At 38.0% G+C, this 14,960-nt stretch overlaps 1 long non-coding RNA gene across 1 annotated transcript in view; it reads left to right on the top strand.

The window, feature by feature from the left end:
• Positions 1-13,193, top strand: part of LOC147574649 (uncharacterized) — a 37,972-nt gene extending 24,779 nt beyond the window's left edge. Inside the window, exon 5 of the long non-coding RNA XR_015243377.1 lies at positions 7,766-13,193. This is a non-coding gene — a long non-coding RNA (uncharacterized LOC147574649). The remainder of the gene's footprint in view (positions 1-7,765) is intronic.
• Positions 13,194-14,960: the final 1,767 nt, after the last annotated feature.

Genomic DNA, 14,960 nt, shown 5'->3' with positions numbered 1-14,960 from the left:
TTTGAGAGAGAGAGAGAGAGAGAACGAACGAGTTGGGGAGGGATAGAGAGAGAGGGAGACACAGACTGAAGCAGGCTCCAGGCTCTGAGCTTGTCAGCACAGAACCCAATTCAGGCCTCAAACTCACTAATTGGGAGACCATGACCTGAGTTGAAGTTTGACGCTCAACGACACCCAGGTGCCTCTTTATTGTACCTTTGGAACTATAGATCTAAGATTATAATTTCCCTGTCATGATAGGAATTACTTATCTCTACTTTTGTCTGAGTCTCCCACTTTGCTACCATGTTTCTTATTTTCCATTAATTTTCAGGAGTTGTTTATATATACTTGCAAAGAGCCCTTTGTGACTTGATATGTGTTATTAATATTTCTTACAGTGTGGACTGCTGATAACCTTCTTATGGTGTTTTTTGGTACACACAGTATTTAAGTACTTCAAATATCAATATTATACTTAAAACTTAGAACTATTCATTTTTTGGTGACATATTACAATTTTTCTTTTCTCTTTTTTCATTCATATATATATATATATATATATATATATATATATATATATGTAAATTCAAGTTAGTTAATATACAGTGTAGTCCTGGCATCAGGATTAGAACCCAGTGATTCTTCACTTACATATGACACCCAGTGCTCATCCCTAATGATGAGCATTTAGGGCATCCCTAAAAAGTGCCCTCCTTAATGCCTATCACCCATGTATCCCACCCCTTACCCACACCCCTCCAGCAACCCTCAGTTTGTTCTTTATATTTAAGAGTCTCGGGGCGCCTGGGTGGCGCAGTTGGTTAAGCGTCCGACTTCAGCCAGGTCACGATCTCGCGGTCCGGGAGTTCGAGCCCCACGTCAGGCTCTGGGCTGATGGCTCAGAGCCTGGAGCCTGTTTCCGATTCTGTGTCTCCCTCTCTCTCTGCCCCTCCCCCGTTCATGCTCTGTCTCTCTCTGTCCCAAAAATAAGTAAAAAACGTTGAAAAAAAATTATATTTAAGAGTCTCTTATGGTTTGCCTCCTTCTCTGTTTTTATCTTATTTTTCCTTCACTTCCCCTATGTTTCTCAAATTCCACGTATGAGTGAAATCATATATTTGTCTTTTTCTGACTTATTTCACTTAGCATAATACACTCTAGCCCATCTACATTGTTGTAAATGGCAAGATATCATTCTTTTTCATTGCTGAGTAGCATTCCATTGTATGTATCTACCACATCTTTATCCATTCATTAGTCAATGGACATTTGGGCTGTTTCCATAGTTTGGCTATTGTTGACAGTGCCACTATAAACACTGGCATCAATGTGCCCCTTCAAATCAGCATTTTTATATCCTTTGGATAAATACCAAGTAGTGCAATTCCTGTGTCATAGCGTAGTTCTATTTTTAATTTTTTGATGAATCTCCATACTGTTTTCCAGAGTGGCTGCACCAGTTTGCATTCCCAATGGTGCAAAAGGGTTCTCCTTTCTCTTCATCCTCGCCAGCGTCTGTTGTTTCCTGAGTTAATTTTAGCCATTTTGACAGGTATGAGGTGGTATCTCATGGTGGTTTTGATTTGTATTTCCCTGATGATGAATGATGTTGAACATCTTTTCATGTGTCTGTTAGCCATCTGGATGTCTTCTTTGGAAAAGTGTCTATTCATGTCTTCTGCCCATTTCTTCACTGGATTATTTGTTTTTTGAGTGTTGGATTTGGTAAGTTCTTTATAGATTTTGGATATGAACCCTTTATCCAATATGCTATTTGCAAGTATCTTCTCCCATTTAGTTGACTGTTTCCTTCACTGTGCAGAAGTTTTTATCTTGATGAGGCCCCAATAGTTCATTTTTGCTTTTGTTTCCCTTGCCTCTAGAGACATATCAAGTAAGAAGTTGCTATAGCCTAGGTCAAAGAGGTTGCTGCCTCTTTTCTCCTGTAGGATTTTGATAGTTTCCTGTCTCACATTTAGGTATTTCATCCATTTTGAATTTATTTTTGAGTATGGTGTAAGAGTGTGGTCCAGTTTCATTCTTCTGCATGCCGCTGTCCAGATCTCCCAGCACCATTTGCTAAAGAGATGGTCTTCTTTCCATTGGATGTTATTTCCTGATTTGTCAAAGATTAGTTGGCCATATATTTGTGGGTCCTTCTCTGGGTTCTTTATTCCATTGATCTATTTGTCTGCTTTTTTGTGCCAATACCATACTGTCTTGATTACAGCTTTGTAATACAGCTTGAAGTCCAGGATTGTGATGCCTCCGGCTTTGGTTTTCTTTTTCAACATTACTTAGGCTATTCAGGTATTTTGTGGTTCCATACAAATTTTATGATTGTTCTAGTTCTGTGAAGAGTGCTGGTGTTATTTTGATAGGGATTGCATTGAATGTGTAGATTACTTTCAGTAGTATCAACATTTTAACAGTATTTGTTCTTCCAATTCATGAGCATGGAATGTTTTTCCATTTCTTTCAGTCTTCTTCAATTTCTTTCATAAGCTTTCTGTAGTTTTCAGGGTACAGATTTTTCACTGGTTTAGTGGTTAGGTTTATTCCTAGGTATGTTATGGGTTTTGGTGCATTTGTAAATAGAATCAATTTCTTGATGTCTCTTTCTGTTGCTTCATTATTGGTGTATATAAATGCAATGGATTTCTGTACATTGATTTTATGTCCTGTGACTTTACTAAATTCATGTATCAGCTCTAGAAGTTTATTGGTGGAGTCTTTTGGGTTTTCCATGTAGAGTATCATATCATCTATGAAGAGTGAAAGTTTGACTTCCTCATTGCCGATTTGGATGCCTTTTCTTTTTGTTTTCTGATTGCTGAGGCTAGCTAGGACTTTATGTTGAACAACAGTGGTGAGAGTGGACATCTCTGTCGTGTTCCTGACCTTAGGGGGAAAACTCTCAGGTTTTCCTCATTGAGGATGATATTAGTTGTGGGTCTTTCATATATAGCCTTTATGATCTTGAGATATGTTTATTCTATTCCTAATTTTGAGGGTTTTAATTAAGAAAAGATTCTGTATTTTGTCAAATTCTTTTTCTTCATCTATTGACAGGATCATATGGCTCTTATACTTTATGAATGTGGTGTATCATGTTGATTGATTTGTGAATATTGAACCATCCCTGCAGCCCAGAAATAAATCCCACTTCATCATGGTGAATAATTATTCTAATGTATTATTGAATTTGATGTGTTAGTATCCTGTTGAGAATGTTTGCATCCATGTTCATCAGGGTTATTGGCCTGGTTTTGGAATCAACGTAATGTTGGCTTCATAGCATAAGTTTGGAAGCTTTCCTTCCATTTCTTTCCTTTTTTTTTGGAACAGTTTGAGAAGAATAGGTATTAACTCTCCTTTAAATATCTGGTAGAATTCCCCTGAGAAATCATCTGGCCCAAGACTCTTGTTTGTTGGGAGATTTTTTTTTTTAATTTTTTTTCAACGTTTTTTATTTATTTTTGGGACAGAGAGAGACAGAGCATGAACGGGGGAGGGGCAGAGAGAGAGGGAGACACAGAATCGGAAACAGGCTCCAGGCTCTGAGCCATCAGCCCAGAGCCCGACGCGGGGCTCGAACTCACGGACCGCGAGATCGTGACCTGGCTGAAGTCGGACGTTTAACTGACTGCGCCACCCAGGCGCCCCTGTTGGGAGATTTTTAATAACCAGTTCAATTTCTTTGTTGATTATGGGCCTGTTCAAATTTTATATTTCTTCTTGTTTAAGTTTTGGTAGTATGTGAGTGTCTAGAAATTTGTTCATTTCTTCCAGTTTGTTGGCATATAATTTTTCATAGTACTCTCAAAATTATTTATATTTCTGTGGTGTTGGTTGTAATCTCTCCTCATTCATTTGTTATTGTATCTATTTGGTTCCTCACTTATTTTTGAGAAGTCTGGTAAGAGTTTTATCAATTTTGTTTATTCTTTCAAAAAGCAATAACTTTGTTTCATTTTTTTTTTTTATTCTATATCACTTATTTCTGCTCTAATCTTTATTGTTTCCCTTCTGCTGGCTTTGGGTTTTATTTTCTGCTCCCTCTCTAGCTCCTTAAGGTGTAAAGTTAGGTTGTGTATTTGGGACTTTCTTGGTTCTTGAGATAGGCCTGAACTGCAATGTATCTTCCTCTTAGGACTGACTTTGCTGCATCACAAAAGGTTTGGGCTGTCATGTTTTCATTTCATTTGCTTCCATGTATTTTTTAAATTTACTCAATTTCCTGATTAATCCATTCATTCTTTAGTAGGATATTCTTTAACCTCCATGTATTCGAAGGCTTTCCAAATTTCTTCTTGTGGTTGATTTCAAGTTTCATAACATTGTGGTTTGACAATATGGTATGATCTCAATTTTTTTGCACCGGTTGAGGCCTGACTTGTGACCCAATATGTGATCTATTCTGGAGAATGTTCTATGTGCACTTGAGAATGTGTATTCTGCTATTTTAGTATGTAATGTTCTGAATATATCTGTTATGTCCATCTGGTCCAGTGTGTCATTCAGAGCCATTGTTTTCTTGTTGATTTTTTGCTTAGATGATCTATTTCTATAAGTGAAGTATTAAAGTCTCCTACAATAATGGTATTATTAATAAGTTTGCTTATGCTTGTGATTAATTGATTTATATATTTGGATGCTCTCAAGTTGGGGGCTAAACATTTCCAATCGTTATCTCTTTTTGATGGATAGACCCCTTCGTTATGACATAATGCCCTTCTTCATCTCTTATTACAGTCTTTGTTTTAAACTCTAGTTTGTCAGATAGAAGTATGGCTACTCCAGCTTTCTTTTGACATCCAGTAGTATGATGCGATGGTTCTCTATCCCCTCACTTTCAATCTGCTGGTATCCTCAGGTCTAAAATGAGTCTCTTGTAGGCAGCACATACATGGATCTTGTTTTTTATCCATTCTGATACCCTATGTCTTTTGATTGGAGAGTCTAGTCCATTTACATTCAGAGTGATTACTGAAAGATATGAATTTAGTGCCACTGTGTTATCTGAAGATTTTGTGTTTCTGAAAATGTTCTCTGCTCCTTGTAGTTTTGCTGCTTTCCACTCAGAGTCCCCCCTTAAAATTTCTTGCAGGGTTGGCTTAGTGGTCACGAAATGCTTTAGCTCTGGTTTGTCTGGGAAAGTCTTTATCTCGCCTTCTATTCTAAATGGCAGCCTCACTGGTTAAAGGATTCTGGGCTGCATATTTTTCATATTTAGTATATTGAATATTTCCTGCCATCCCCTTCTGTTCTGCCAGGTTTCAGTGGACAGGTCTACTACTAACCTACATGTCTACCCTTGTAGATTAAGGACCTTTAGTCCCTAGCTGCTTTCAGAATTCTCTCTTTATCTTTGTATTTTGCAAGTTTCACTTTGATATGTCTTGGTGTTGACCTGTTTTTGTTGATTTTAAAGGGAGTTCTCTGTGTCCCTTGGACTTGGATGCCTATTTCTTTCCCCAGATTAAGGAAGTTCTCAGCTATAATTTGTTCTAATAAACCATCTGCCCCTTTCTCTTGCTCTTCTTCTGGACCTCCTATAATACAGATATTGTTTTGTTTCATACCATCGCTTATTTCTCTAATTCTCCCCTTGTGATCTAGTAATTCCTTTTCCCTTTTTTTTTTCAGCTTCATCACTTTCCATAATTTTATCTTCTGTTTCATCTGTTCTCTCCCCTGCTTCTTCTGTCCTCGCTGTCACTGTATCTAGTTAATTTTGCATCTCAGTTACCGCGTTTTTAAATTAATCCTGACTAGTTCTTACATCTTGGATCTCTGCAGCAAGGGTTTCTCTGGGGTCTTCTATGCTTTTTTCAAGCCTGGCTGTTAGTCTTATAACTGTTGTTCTAAATTCTTGTTCAGATATATTGTTTATATCTGTTTTGGGCAATTCCCTGGCTATGATTTTTTTCTCGACCTTTCTTTTGGAGAGAATGCCTCCATCTTGTCATTTTGACGAAGTTTCTGTCTTTTGCGTATTTTAAAAGCTTGTTATGTGTCCTGCACCTGAGAGTACTACTTTGTTAAAAAGGTGTCATACAGTGTCTGGGGCCTGATGCTCCAGAAATTGTTTCTGTTGTATGTTGCATGCACTCTGCTTTTGCATTTGGCTGCTCAATCCCACTGCAGTCTTCTGCAGAGTTCCTCCTTGCTTGCAATGGTGGAGTGTTTGGACCTTTATCTAGGTGTGCTTTGATTTGTTGAAGTAACCCTAGAAAAAAAAGGTGGGGGGGGATGGGAAGCCTGATCCCATAAAAAGAGAACAAGGAATGGGAGAAAAGAAAACCAGAGAATCAAAAAACTGTAAGGCTAATTAAAAGGAAAGAAAAAGAAGAATAAAAGCAGAAGAAAAAAGATGGAATGTGAATAGAAGTAAAAAGCCTGATCAAAAAAAATTACATATATATATATATATATATATATATATATATATATATATACAAAAAAATCAGAAACTATGAGCCTGATTAAAAGAAAAAAAAAAAAAGAAAAGGGAAGAAAGAAAGAAAAGAGAAAAAAAATTGTCTGTTGGTGCCTGGGGATTGGTGGTTGTGCTGGTCGGGAGAAGCCAGCTGCCTTGGGTCAGTCAGTCTTGCTGTAGTAAATAAGCACTTGCCAGGCATGGAGGGGTGGGGTTTGATATAAATGGGTCCCACCTTCACTGGGGGCCGCTGTGCTGCTCTCTGAAGGCCCACTGTGTTGGTGATGGGAGGAAAAAATGACCATTACTCCAATCTCTCCTCCCTGGACTGGGACTCTCAACCCACGTTGTTCAGGAAGCCTTCACAGAATAGTGAGGGCGGTCAGCTTGCCCCATGCCACAGTTCTCCTGAGATTTCCTTTTGGTGCTTGACTAGGATTCAATACCAGATATCGTAATAGACCCAGCACCACATGGATCTGCTCCTGTCTTCCGGAGTAGAACCTTTACACTGTGCTGATGAAATGCTTTTGGCTGGCACCTGCAGGGTCTTTTGTCCTTGGGGAGGCAATAACTTCTCTTCCCAAAGTACTCTGGGAAGAGGACTGTTCTCTCCCAGTGTGTCCTGGAGATTGCTACACCACGCTATGCACTCTGGGGCCAGCTCCCTCTTCCCCAGGAGTGCATGCCATGGCTCTGCTCCAGACAAAGTTGCCCACTTCCAAAACCTCCAAGTTTCAGCTCCCAAGGCTGTTTACAAAAAAGAACTGGCAATCTCTGTACTTCTCGTTCCCCAGTATGTGGTCCAGAGAGGTTTTATTCTTGTGCTAGCTCGATGCTGCACTTTCACAACCCCTCTCTTTCTCTCCTTTTGTCTCTCCACAGAAAGGGTTCCTTCCCTCTGTGGCTATGCCATATTATCTCCCCCAATTCACATACATACACCTCTATCCTGCCAAGCTATCTCCCTTCAACTGTGGAGATCCTTATGCTGCTCCACACATCACTTTCCTGGATATTCCAAGTGATCTGACCTCAAAACAGCTGTTTGAGGGATCAGGAAAATTCTGGTCCCACTACTTCTCCACCGTCTTAACTTAGGATTGATATATTTCAGTGTTATTTCATTTTCCTTTAAAAACTGAGGTGAAATACACGCATACACTCATGCACACACAATCATCTTTATCAGTTTATCTATTTGTCTATTGATGGACATTAGATTGTAACCATATTTTGTCTATTGTAAATAATGCTGTAGTAAGCATAAGGGTGCATATATCCTTTCAAATTAATGTTTTCATTTTCTTTTTTAAAAATTTTAAATGTTTATTTTTGAAGGAAAGAGAGACAGCGTGAGCAGGGGAGGGGCAGAGACAGACGGAGACACAGAATCCGAAACAGGCTCCAGGCTCCAAGCTGTCAGCGCAGAGCCCACCTTGGGGCTCGAACTCACAAACTGTGAAAACATGACCTGAGCCCAAGTTGGTCATTTAACCGACTGAGCCACCCAGGCGCCCCAATGTTTTCATTTTCTTTAGGTAAGTGCCCAGTAGTGGGATTATTGGATTCTATGGTATTTTTATTTTTATTTTTTTGAGGAATATCAGTGCTGTTTTACACAATGGCTGTATCAAATTACATTCTGACAGTGCACTAAGATTCCCTTTTCTCCACATCCTTGTCAACATTTGTTATTTTTTGTCTTTTGACACTAGCCATTCTGACAGGTGTGAGATATCTCATTGTGGTTTTGATTTGCATTTCCTTGATGATGAGTGATGTTGAGCATATTTTCATGAGCCTGTTAGAGAAATAGCTATTTCAGGTCCTCTACCCATTTTGAATCATATGACAGTGATGTTGATGATGATGATGTTGATGATGATGAGTTTGCTAATGAGTTGTATTCTGGATACTAACCCTTATCAGATATATCATTTGCAAACGTCTTCCCCAATTCCAAGGTTGTCTTTTTATTTTGTTGGCTTCCCTCACTATGCAAAAACTTTTTATTTTGATGTAGTCCCAATAGTTCATTTTTGCTTTTGTTTATCTCACTAACTATAGCCAATGTCTGAGAAATTACTATGTTCTCCTCTAGGACTTTTATGGTTTCAGGTCTCACATTTAGGTTTTTAATCCATTTTGAGTTTATTTTTGTGTATGATGTTAGCAAATTGTTTAATTCTTTTGCATGTAGCTGTCCAGATTCCCGAACCATTTGTAAAAGAGACTGTCTTTTCCCCATTGTATATTCTTGCCTCTTTTGTGATAGATTAATTGACCATATAAGTGTGGGGTTATGTCTGGGATCTTTATTCTGTTCCATTGATCTACATGTTTGTTTTTATGCCAATACCATACAGCTTTGATTACTACAGTTCTGTAGTATATCTTGAAACCTGGGGCTGTGATACCTCCAGCTTTGTTTTTAATTAAGATTGCTTTGGTTATTCAGGGTCTTTTGTGCTTCCATGCAAATTTTAGGATTATTTCTAGTTCTGAGAAAAAAAATACTATTGGTAGTTTGATAGAGATTGCATTGAATCTGTATATTGCTTTGGATAGTGTGGAATTTCAACAATATTAATTCTTCCAATATTTGAGCATGGAATATCTTTCCATTTCTTTGTGTCAGCTTCAATTTATTTTATATATATATGTTGTACTTTTCAGAATACAAATCTTTTAATTCTTTGGTTAAATTTATTCCTAGGTATTCTTTTTGGTACAAATGTAAATGGATTTTTAGAAATTTTTCTTTCTGATTTGTTATTAGTGTACATATTTCTGGATATTAATTTTGCATCCTGCAAGTTTACTGGATGTATTTATTCTAGAAGTTTTTTGGTGGAATGTTTAGGATTTTCTGTGTATAGCATCATGATGTATGCAAATAATGACATTTTAACATCTTCTTTATCAATAATAATGTGTCTTATTTCTTTTTCTTGTCTGATTTCTGAGTGTAAGATGTCCAGTACTATGTTGACTAAAAGTGGCAAGAGTGGACATCTTTGTCTTCTTTCTGATCCTAAAGAAAACCTCTGTTTTTACAGAGTATGTATGGTGTTAGCTATGTTTTTTTTAATGTTGATTTGGAGAGAGCACAAGTAAGGGAGAGACAGAGAGAGGGGCAGAGGATCCGAAGGAGGCTCTGTGCCAACAGCTTTGGTGCTTATGTCAGTGAGCCTGATATGAGGCTTGAACTCATGATCCATGAGACCATGACCTGAGCCAAAGTCAGACACTCAACCGACTAAGCCACCCAAGCACCCCAATGGGTTTTTCATATATGGCCTTAATATGTTATGTTCCCTTAAGCCCACTTTGTTATTATCATGAATGGATGTTGAATTTTGTCAAATTCTTTTTCTGAATTTATTGAGATTATATAAATTTTTCCTCTGTTTTATTGATGTAGTGTATCATGTTGATTGAGGGGCAAATCACTATCATCCTTGCATACCCAGAATACATCCTACTTGATCATGGTGAAGTATCCTTTTAGTATATTCTTTTTTTTTCTAACATTCTCTTTTTTTCTTCCAACATATTACTTAAATTCACTTAGTTCACATACAGTGTAGTACTGGATTCAGAAGTAGAATTTAGTGATTCATCACTTACATATAACACTCAGTGCTCATTACAAGTGCTCTCCTTAGTGCCCATCACTCATTTAGCCCATCCCCCCACCCACCTCTCCTCTAGTAACCCTGTTTGTTCTCTTTAGTTAAGAGTCTGTTATGGTTTCTCTCCTTCTCTGTTTTTATCTTATTTTTCCTTCCCTTCAACAGTGTTCATCTGTTTTGTTTCTCAAATTCCACATGGGTGAAATCATATATTTGTCTTTTTCTGCCTGACTTATTTTGCTTTGCATAATACACTCTAGCTCCATCCCCATCACTGCAAATGACAAAATTTCATTCTTTTTGACGGCTGAGTAATATTCCATTGTAAATATACACCACATCTTTATTCATTAATCAGTCAATGGACATTTGGGCTTTCTCCATAGTATGGCTATTTTTTAATGTTTACTTATTTATTTTTGAGAGAGAGAGAGCACAAGTGGGGGAAGGGAGGAGAGAGGGATGGAGACACAGAATCCAAAGCAGGCTCCAGGCTCTGAGCTGTCAGCACAGAGCCTGATGCAGGGCTCAAACCCACAAACCATGAGATCACGACTTGAGCCAAAGTTGGACACTTAACTGACTCAGCCACCCATGCTCCCCTGGCTATTGTTGATAATGCTGCTATAAACATCGAGGTGTATGTGTCCCTTCAAATCTTTATTTTTCTATCATTCGGTAAATACTTAGTAATGCAATTGCTGGGTTGTAGGGTAGTTCTATTTTTAATTTTTTGAGGAACCTCCATATTCTCCAGAGTGGCTGCACCAGTTTGCATTACCATCAAAAGTGTAAGAGAGTTTCCTTTCTCCACATCCTTGCCAATATCTATTGTTTAATGAGTTGTTCATTTTTGCCATTCTGACAGGTTTGAGGTGTTATCTCATTGTGGTTTTGATGTGTATTTCCCTGATGATGAGTGATGAGCATTTTCTCATGTCAGCCATTTGTATGCCTTCTTCGGAGAAATGTCTGTTCACGTCTGTTGCCTATTTCTTAAATGGATTACTTATTTTTGGGGTGTTGAGTTTGATAAGTTCCTTACAGATTTTATCAGATACATAATTTGAAAGTATCTTCTCCCATTCTGTAGGCTGCCTTTTAGTTTTGTTGATTGTTTCCTTCACTGTTAAGAAGTTTTTCATATTGATGAGGTCCAAATAGTTCATGTTTGCTTTTGCTTCCCCTGCCTCTGGAGACATGTCTACTAAGACATTGCTCTGGCCAAAGTCAAAGAGGTTACTGCCTGTGTTGTCTTCCAGGATTTTGATGCTTTCCTGTCTCACATTTAGGCCTTTCATCCACTTTGAATTTATTTTTGTGTATGGTGTAAGAAAGTGGCCTAGTTTCATTCTTCTGCATGTTGCTGTCCAGTTTTCCCAGCATCATTTGTGGAAGAGACTTTTTTCCATTGGATACTCTTTCTTGCTTTGTCAAAGATGAGTTGACCATATAGGTATGGGTCCATTTCTGGATTTTCTATTCTGTTCCGTTGATCTATCTGTCTGTTTTTGTGCCAGTACCATGCTGTCTTGATGACTACAACTTTGTAGTATAGCTTGAAATCCAGAATCGTGATGCTTCCGGTTTTGTTTTTCTTTTTCAGGATTGCTTTGGCTATTCAGGATCCTTCATGGTACCATAAAAGTTTTAGGGTTGTTTATTCTAGCTCTGTGAAAAACGCTGGTGGTATTTTGGTAGGAATTGCATTAAGTGTGTAGGTTATTTTGGGTAGAACAGACATTTTGACAGTGTTTGTTCTTCCAATCCATGAGCATAGAATGCTTTTCCATTTCTTTGTGTCATCTTCTATACGTTTTCAGAGTACAGATTTTTTCCTTTTGGTTGGGTTTATTCCTAGGTATCTAATTGCTTTTGGTGCAGTTATAAATGGGATCTATTCCTTGTTTTTTTTTCTATTGCTTCATTACTGATTTATAGAAATGCACGAGATTTCTGTACATTGATTTTATATCCTGCGACTTTGCTAAATTCATGTATTAGTTGTAGCAATTTTTTGGTGGAGTCTTTTGGGTTTTCTACATAAAATATCATGTCATATGCGCATAGTGAAGGTTTGACTTCTTATTTGCTGATTTAGATGCCTTTTATTTCTTTTGTTGTCTGCTAAGGCTAGTATTTCTAGTGCTATGTTAAATAGTAATGGTGAGAGTAGACATCTGTGTCTTGTTTCTGACCATAGGGGAAAGGCTTTGTTTTTCCCCATTGAGGATATTAGCTGTGGGTCTTCTGTATATAGCCTTTTTGATGTTGAGGTATGTTCTATCTATTCCTACTTTGTTGAGGGTTTTAATAAGAATGGATCCTGTATTCTGTCAAATACTTTTTCTGCATCCATTGAGAGGTTCATATAATTCTTATTCGTTCTTTTAGTAGGGTGATGTATCACAATGATTTGCAAATACTGAACCACCCTTGCAGCCCAGGAATAAATCCCACTTGATTTTGTGAATCATTCTTTTAATGTACTGTTGGGAGTCGTTTTGCACTTGTTGACAACTTTTGCATCTGTGTATATCAGGGATATTGGCCTGTAATTCTCCTTTACAGTGGGGTATTTGCTTTTGGAATCAAGGTAATGCTGGCCTCGTACAATGAGTTTGGAAGTTTTCATTTCTATTTTTTGGAAAAGTTTGAGGATAGGTATTAACTCTTTTTTAAATGGAAGGGCACCTGGGTGGCTCAGTTGGTTGGGCATCTGACTTTGGCTCAGGTCATGATCTCATGGTCCATGGAATTGAGTCCCGCGTTGGGCTCTGTGCTGACAGCTCAGAGTCTGGAGCCTGCTTCAGGTTCTGTGTCTCCTTCTATCTGCCCCTCCCCACTCACACTCTGTCTCTCAAAAATAAATAAATGTTAAAAAGAAAAAATTTTAATGTCTGGTAGTATTCCCCTAGGAAGCCATCTGTCCCTAGATTTTTGTTTGTTGGGAGATTTTTGATTACTGTTTCAATTTCTTTGCTGCTTATGGTCTATTCAAATTTTCTATTTCTTCCTTTTTCAGTTTTGGTAGTTTGTTTCTAGAAATTTATCCATGTCCTCCAGGTTGCCCTTTTTGTGGGTAGTTTTTCCTGATATTATTGTAATTGTATTTCTGAAGTGTTGGTTTTGATCTCCTCTTTCATTTGTGATTTTTGAGTCATTTTTCTTTTTGATAAGTCTGGTTAAGGGTTTATCAATTTTATTAATTCTTTCAAGAACCAGCTTCCAGTTTCATTGATCTATTCTTGTCTGTTTCTGCATTGTTTATTTCTGTTCCAGTCTTATTTCCCTTCTGCTGGCTTTACGCTTTATTTGCTGTTCCTTTTCTAGCTCCTTTAGGTGTAAGGGCAGATTGTGTTTTTGAGACCTTTCTTGCTTCTTGAGATAGGCCTGTATTTCAATATACTTCCCTCCTAGGGCTGTCTTTTCTGCCTCCCCAAAGTCTCAACTGTTGTGTTTTCATTTTCATTGGCTTCCATGTACTTTTTCTTAATTTCCTGGTTAACCGATTGGTTCTTTAGTAAGTTGTTTTTAACCTCCATGTATTTGTGATCTTTCCAAATTTTTTTCTTGTGGTTTACTTCAATTCTCATAGTGTTGCGATCCAAATATATGCATGCTATGATCTCAATCTTTTTGTAGATGTTGAAACCTGATTTGTGACCCTGTATATAATTTATTCTGGAGATCATGTGCACTCAAAAAGAGTGTGTATTTTGCTGATTGAGGATGGAATGTTCTGAATATATCTGCTAAGTCCATCAGGTCCAGTGCCATTCAAAGCCATTGTTTCCTTGTGGATTTTCTGCTTATTTAATTTGTAAGGGGGTGTTAAAGTCCCCTCATATTATTATCAATGATTTTCTTTGTTAGTAATGATTTATATATTTGTGTGCTTTCATGTTGGGGGTATAAATATTTATAATTGGTAGATCTTGTTGATGGACAGAGCCCTTAAGTATGATATATAACGCCCTTCTTAATCTCTTGTTATAGCCTTTGTTTCTAAATTTCTTTTAACACTTATTCACTCTTGAGAGAGAGACACAAAGTGTGAGTGGGGAGGGGCAGAGAGAGAGGGAGACACAGAATCTGAAGCAGGCTCCCGGCCTTGAGCTGTCAGACAGAGCCTGATGCAAAGCTCGAACCCATGAACAGCGAGATCATGACCTGAGCCCAAATCGGATGCTTAACCAACTGAGACACCCAAGCACCTTTATAGTCTTTCTTTTAAAATGTAGTTTATCTAATATAATAAGTATAGCTACTCTGACTTTCTTTGGCATCCATTAGCATGAAATCTGGTTCTGCATCCCCTCACTTTCAATCTGCTGATGTCTTTAGTTCTAAAATGAGTCTCCTGGGGGCGCCTGGGTGGCTCAGTCGGTTAAGCGTCTGACTTTGGCTCAGGTCATGATCTCACGGTCCGTGAGTTCGAGCCCCGTGTTGGGCTCTGTGCTGACAGCTCAGAGCCTGCAGCCTGCTTCCGATTCTGTGTCTCCCTCTCTCTCTGACCCTCCCCCATTCATGCTGTCTGTCTCAAAAATAAACATTAAAAAAATTTTTTTAAATGAGTCTCCTATATGCAGCATATAGATGGGTCTTGTGGGTTTTTAAAAAAATTTTTTTAAGTTTACATCCAAATTAGCATATAGTGCAACAATGACTTCAGTAGATTCCTTAGTGCCCCTTACCCATTTAGCCCATCCCCCCTCCCACAACCCCTCCAGTAAACCCAGTTTGTTCTCCATATTAATGAGTCTCTTCTGTTTTGTCCCCCTCCCTGTTTTTATATTTTGTTTTCCTTCCCTAACGTTCATGTTTTCCCTTACAGTCCTCATATGAGTGAAGTCATATATTTGTCTTTCTCTAATTTCACTTAGCATAATACCCTC

Source organism: Puma concolor, chromosome D4, assembly GCF_028749965.1.
Source record: "Puma concolor isolate L17-30 chromosome D4, mPumCon1.1.hap2, whole genome shotgun sequence".
NCBI classification, from domain to species: domain Eukaryota; kingdom Metazoa; phylum Chordata; class Mammalia; order Carnivora; family Felidae; genus Puma; species Puma concolor.
This window is presented reverse-complemented; position numbering and strand designations above follow the sequence as displayed.